This window comes from Oncorhynchus tshawytscha, linkage group LG23, assembly GCF_018296145.1.
Source record: "Oncorhynchus tshawytscha isolate Ot180627B linkage group LG23, Otsh_v2.0, whole genome shotgun sequence".
Taxonomy (NCBI): Eukaryota; Metazoa; Chordata; class Actinopteri; order Salmoniformes; family Salmonidae; genus Oncorhynchus; species Oncorhynchus tshawytscha.
This window is the reverse complement of record NC_056451.1, coordinates 26,122,497-26,129,316: the sequence shown is the minus strand read 5'-3', so window position 1 is coordinate 26,129,316 and position 6,820 is coordinate 26,122,497. Positions and strand designations below refer to the sequence as shown.

Below are 6,820 nucleotides of genomic sequence, written 5' to 3'. Positions count from 1 at the left end.
AATAAATGTTAGGTGTATTTGTCCAGGTGACCATCTGTAACATCTTACTTATTACTACTACAACTGAACCAGCTACTACCACACCTGTACCCAGCATCATGCTCCTTGTCAGACTGACTGCGTTCACCTGTGAGTATACTGACTGACTTGTAACAAAATACGTATTTGAGGGCGTTTAAAATATACATTCCAGTATTTTCCAGAAGTTTCTATATCAGTTTTTATTGAAAGTAATTGAAGTCAAATATCAACAGTATGACCCAGGTCTAATATACAGCATCCTGTATTATCTGAGGACTAGGTGATGTCCCATGTCTGTCTATACGCAGTACCATACTATATACTGTACATTATTTATATACTTACTGTATATGCTGCTAATCTTCTGTAAAGAATTGCGATGAGACTGACCAAGGTTAGAAAAGCTGAACTAGCTGTGTGATGTGTTTCAGTGCTGGCTGCAGTTTGCTGTACACTACCAGCTGCAGGTACGTTGGTGATTGTGTGTGAGCGCATCATTTTCTTTTTACCAGGCAGTTATGTAACCCGTCAGTGCTCTCGATGGTGCAACTGTAGAACCTTTTGAGGATCTGAGGACCCATGCCAAGTCTTTTTAGTCTGACTGTCTCGGTGTGCTTGGGCCATGTTACTTTGTTGGTGATGTGGATGCTAAGGAACTTGAAGTTCTCAACCTGCTCCACTACAGCCCCGTCGATGAGAATGGGGGCGTGCTCAGTCCTCCTTTTCCTGTAGTCCACAACTATCTCCTTTGTCTTGATCACGTTGAGGGAGAGGTTGTTGTCTTGCACCACACGGTCAGGTCTCTGACCTCCCTATAGGCTGTCTCGTTGTTGGTGATCAGGCCTACCACTGTTGTCATCAGCTAACTTAATGATGGCGTTGGAGTCGTGCTTGGCCGTGCAGTCATGAGTAAACGGGGAGTATAGGAGGGGACTGAGCACGCACCCCTGAGGGCCCACGTGTTGATGATCAGTGTGGCGGATGTTTTGTAAGCTTCCCTTACCACCTGGGTTGGCCTGTCAGGAAGAGCAGGATCCAGGTGCAGAGGGAGGTGTTTAGTCCCAGGGTCCTTAGCTTAGTGATGAGCTTTGAGGGCACTCTGGTGTTGAATGCTTAGCTGTAGTCAATGAATAGCATTCTCACATAGGTGTTCCTTTTGTCCAGGTGGGAAAGGGCAGTGTGGAGTGCAATCGAGATTGCATCTATGGACCTGTTTGCGCGGTATGCTTTTTGGAGTGTGTCTTGGGTTTCTGGGATAAGGGTGTTCAGCCTTTCAAAGCACTTCATGTCTACAGATGTGAGTGCTATGGGTCGATAGTCATTTAGGCAGGTTAACTTAGTGTTCTTGGGCACTATGGTGGTCTGCATGAAACATGTTGGTATTAAAGATTCAGTCAGGGACATGTTGAAAATGTGAGTGAAGACATTTGCCAGTTGGTCAGCGCATGTTTGAGTACTCGTCCTGGTAATCCGTCTGGCCCTCCGGCCTTGTGAATGTTGACCTGTTTAAAGGCTTCACTCTGTATTGCCGCTTTGCATGTGTTTCGTCGGAGGGTATATTCGACAATCTCGCAGGTGAAGAAGCTGGATGTGGTGGTCCCGGATTGGTGGTACATGTGGTTTGCGTTTGTGAGGCCGGTTGGACATATTGCCATATTCTCTAAAACAGCGTTGGCGGCTGCTTATGGTAGATAAATGAACATGAAATTCTGTGGCGACAGCTATGGTAGACGTTCATGCAAATTGCACGCTCCCTCAACTTGAGACATCTGTGGTATTGTCTTGTGACAAAACTGCACATTTTATTGTTCCCAGTATGTGTACCTGTGTAATGAGCATACTGTTTAATCAGCTTCTTGATTTGACGCATCTGTCAGGTGGCTACATTATCTTGGCAAAGGAGAAATGCTTACTAAAAGGGATGTAAACAAATTTGTAAAACATTTAAGAGAAATAAGCTGTTTTGCATATGGAACACGTCTGGGATTTTTTATTTCTGCTCATGAAACATGGGACCAACACATTTGTTGCGTTTTATTTTTTGTTCAGTGTATATGTGATTGTTTCTCACTCAGCGACGAGAGTGGTCACCTGTGACAATGGAGAAAACGTCCAGTTCCTGATCTGTGGTAAGAACACACACATTCTATCCTGATGGTCTCTCCATAGTGCTGTCTGTTTCTTTACATGTTGATTTTTCTTGCCCTGCTAGATTCTGGAGTGATCTTCATTGAGAGAGCTCTGTATGGAAGGACTGACGGAACCACCTGCAAAGAAGGACGACCTGCCAACCAGCTGACCAACACACAGTGTTCACAGACGGGCACCCTGGAGGTCCTCTCACACAGGTACAGTCAGTATTTATTTGATAAAGACATGCTGGGATTCAGAGGCACTTTGTTGAAAAGCACATTGCAGTATCAATGTGCCTTTTTAAAGCCAATTTTCCTGATGTTCACAGTAAACACTGCAAATGTTTGCTTTAAATGTCAAGCGCTGCATGCTTGTTGACACCGCGTTTGATTAAATCCCAGCCATAGCTCATCTTACCTCCTGATATCCCCCAGGTGCAATGGGAAACAAGTGTGTGAAGTGAACACTGAAGTCTTTCCGTACTTCTGACCCCTGTGTTGGAATCTACAAATACCTGGAAACCACCTACACCTGCCTCCCAGCAAGTCAGTCTGTTTCTATGTATAATAATACAAAATACTAAACCAGGCCAATGTCTGCAATGAAAATGTATGTCTTTTATTTGTCTGCCCAGCAGTGGCCAGTGTGGTGTGTAATTCCTGTTTGTTTGTCTTGGCAGCACGCAGCATCACGTGTGAAGGCTCTGATGTTCAACTAGAATGTGGTGAGGCTCTGATGTTCTATTAGAATGTGGTGAGGCTCTGATGCTCTATTAGAATGTGGTGAGGCTCTGATGCTCTATTAGAATGTGGTGAGGCTCTGATGCTCTATTAGAATGTGGTGAGGCTCTGATGCTCTATTAGAATGTGGTGAGGCTCTGATGCTCTATTAGAATGTGGTGAGGCTCTGATGCTCTACTAGAATGTGGTGAGGCTCTGATGCTCTACTAGAATGTGGTGAGGCTCTGATGCCCTACGAGAATGTGGGGCGGGTCCGATGCCCTACGAGAATGTGGGGCTCTATTTTTATACATTATTTTACCAGTTAAGTTGACTGAATACATTCTCATTTACAGCAATGACCTGGGGAAAAGTTACAGGGTAGAGGAGGTTGAATGAGCCAATTGGAAGCTGGGGATGATTAGGTGACCATGACTGTATGAGAGCCAGATTTGGGAATTTAGCCAGGACACCGGGGTTAACACCCCTACTCTTACGATATGTGCCATGGGCTCTTTAGTGACCAGAGTCAGGACACCCGTTTAACGTCCCATCGGAAAGACTGCACCCTACACAGGGCTATGGGATCTTTTTTTAGACCAGAGCAAAGGGTGCCTCCTACTGGCCCTTCAACACCACCTCCAGCAGCATCTGGTCACACATCCAGGAACTCAAAAGGACCAACCCTGCTTAGTTTCAGAAGCAAGCCAGCAGTGGGATGCAGGGTAGTATGCTGCTCTATTAGAATGTTGTAAGCTGGTCAACACTGCTGTACAGTGTAGTCACATCTCATATGATGATATAGTGGAGCAGTATTATACACTGTTTATTACCATCACTTGTACACCAAAGACATCCAGCCTTACCTTATCCCCCTTTCTCCTTCCTACTTTCCCTCAGATAAAGGTACGATCCAGATCCACAGTGCCAACTATGGCCGCCGTGACCAGCTAGTGTGTTCCTTTAATCGGCCAGCTAACCAACTAGCCAACACCAACTGCCTCAGCCAATCCATAACCACCAGTAAGGTGGCAAAGAGGTACTGAAACCTGCAGTGTACTGTAGTGTTAACTTGTACTGTAGAAACATGACTGTAGTTTTAACCTGGACTAGTGTTAACCTGGACTGTAGAAACATGACTAGTGTTAACCTGTACTATAGTGTTAACCTGTACTATAGTGTTAACCTGTAGTGTAGTGTTAACCTGTAGTGTAGTGTTAACCTGTACTGTAGTGTTAACCTGTACTGTAGTGTTAACCTGTAGTGTAGTGTTAACCTGTAGTGTAGTGTTAACCTGTAGTGTAGTGTTAACCTGTACCTGTCATTGACACAGGTGTAATGGGAAGAGCCAGTGTGACGTCTCGGCGTACAACTCTCTGTATGGAGATCCCTGTGTAGGAACCTACAAGTACCTGGATGTGGCTTACACCTGTGGCTAAATGTGAGGCACGCATGCATACGGTAATGCACACACACAAGACTGGGAAGTAGAACACTGGGGCTGACCGTTTTTGTCTTGCAGGAGATCTTCTCTGAGGAACATAGACCAGAGAGACCACTTGGATATCTTCCTCTTCATTGGGCGGATTTGTATTTCTTTCCAGTCTTCTCTCCTCTGAAGTCTCAATTGAGTGTAAAATCGATGTAAATTCAAAATGTGTAAATCCCATTGATTGTGTATTTCATCAGGCATAATTTGTGTGTAATACAACCATAATGATGCCCTTCTGGTGCTGCAGCAATGCACGGTCAGGAGGAAGCATGGAGAAATTAAACATTAACCCCAAATAAACTATTCTTCAAATAACACTGACATAATACTTAGTGCATTTTGTGTACTAAAGTATTTCTTCAAAACAATGTTGATTTTCTGAACTGTGGTGGTTGGTCTGATTTTGACTAAGCAGCATAAAGACAAGACTTGGGTTCTTTTGTTCAATATTATGAAACATGTCCTTACACCCTATACTTTATTTGAATCCACAAATGATATATCACCAAGAAGGATTAAAACATTTGAAGGTCTTGGATACATGGTTTATGTTTGGGGCAAACAAAACACGAGTACCAGTCTTCATATTTTTGAGCATGCTGGTGGCTGCGTCATGTTGTGGGTATGCTTGTTATCGGCAATAGGATAAAAATTCAAATGGAATAGAGCTAAACACAGGCAAAATCCTAGAGGAAAACCTGGTTTAGTCTGCTTCCAACAGACACTGGGAGACAAATTCACCTTTCAGCAGGACAATAACCTAAAACACAATATACACTGCAGTTACTTAGTTTTGGCTTAAATCAACTCGAAAATAAGGCAAGACTTAAATGGCTGTCTAGTAATGGTCAACAACCAACTTGACAGAGCTTGAAGAATTTAATGTGCAAGTTTTGTACAGTCCAGGTGTGCTGTTAGACCCAGAAAGGTTCACAGCTGTAATCACTGACAATGATGATTCTAACATGTATTGACTCAGGGGTTTGAATACTTATCTAAATGAGATATTTCAATTTCAATACATTTGCAAAAAATGTATTAAATGTGTAGATGGGTGCGACTTATGATTGGCTGACAGTCATGGTATATCAGACCGTGTACCATGGGTATGACAACATTTATTTTTACTGCTATAACTATGTTGGTAATTAGTTTATAATAGCAGTAAGGCACCTCGGGAGTTTGATATGGCCAATATACCACACGGCTAAGGGCTGTGTTCAGGCACTCTGTGTCCACATAAGAACATCCCTTAGCTGTGGTATATTGGCCATATACTACACCTCATGCCTTATTGCTCAAATCTACAGTACCATTCAAAAGGTTGGACACATCTACTCAAGGGTATTTTTACTATTTTCAACATTGTAGAATAATAGTGAAGATATCTAAACTATGAAATAACACATGGAATCATGTAACCAAAAAAGTGTTACATCAAAATATTTTAAATTCTTTAAAAGTAGCCATCCTTTGCCTTGACAGCGTTGCACACTCTTGGGATTCTCTCAACCGGCTTCATCTGGAATGCTTTTCCAACAGTCTTCCCTCCACAAAACCTGGGGTATAACAAAGCCAAAACACAGGGATATTGGAGGGTAAATTATTATTCAATGTAAACTGGCAATAAACATCATTTCATGCATCTCCTTCAACTCACAAAAGGAAACGGTATACCAAGAACATTAGATTGTTACAAAATGTTGATTTATCACCGAGGACAATTACTGTGAAAGTGGGTGTTCATCTGAATCAGTGAAAGCTCTTCCCCTAAATCTGACTTGACTGACTTGACTAGTTAAATAAATGTTCAAAAATAAAAAATGAGAGAAAGAGGGATTAGACGGAGATGTCAAAAACGAGACCTGTAAGTATCGGAGCAAACTTTCCATTGTTTCAGTCAGCTCCATTCATTGGGAGTTCAATTTGGCTTCCAATGCCGATATACTTCCTGGATAATCTTCAATTTGATGACTTTGCTGTCTAATCCTTAATCTCATTCTAGCTGTGTAACCAGAAAGTTTGGGGACAACCCAAAGGCAAAAATACAATCTGTTTTCCATTTGAATCATTGATTGATTTATGTAACTTAAATCAGGCAAAATGTGACTGATCCATGTTCAAATTGTATTGTAAAAACACATTAAGAAATGAAGTCTTGATAGATTTCCCATCCACTGTGTCATTGTCTTGTGTCTGATCAGGGTCTTCCAGTAAATGTCCTTAATGGAGGTGATTTTGACAGCAAATTAAAATCATTGATAAGGAAAAAGGGATCATAAATTGCAACCGATGAAAGCTACATTGCTCAGGAGAAGGGAATATTAACGTAATCATTTGCTCATTCTCCATTAGTCGCAATGTGACTGGTAATACAAAAAGTTTATAACATTTCAATGTAGCTTCCACACACACATACATTACTCGGACTAAAACTCACCCAGGTAAGTAGATC

The 6,820-nt window shown here is 42.2% G+C and overlaps 1 pseudogene; it reads left to right on the top strand.

Annotated features, from left to right (window-relative positions):
• LOC121838838 lies at positions 1–4,680 on the top strand (annotated as a pseudogene).
• The last annotated feature ends 2,140 nt before the right edge of the window (positions 4,681–6,820 follow it).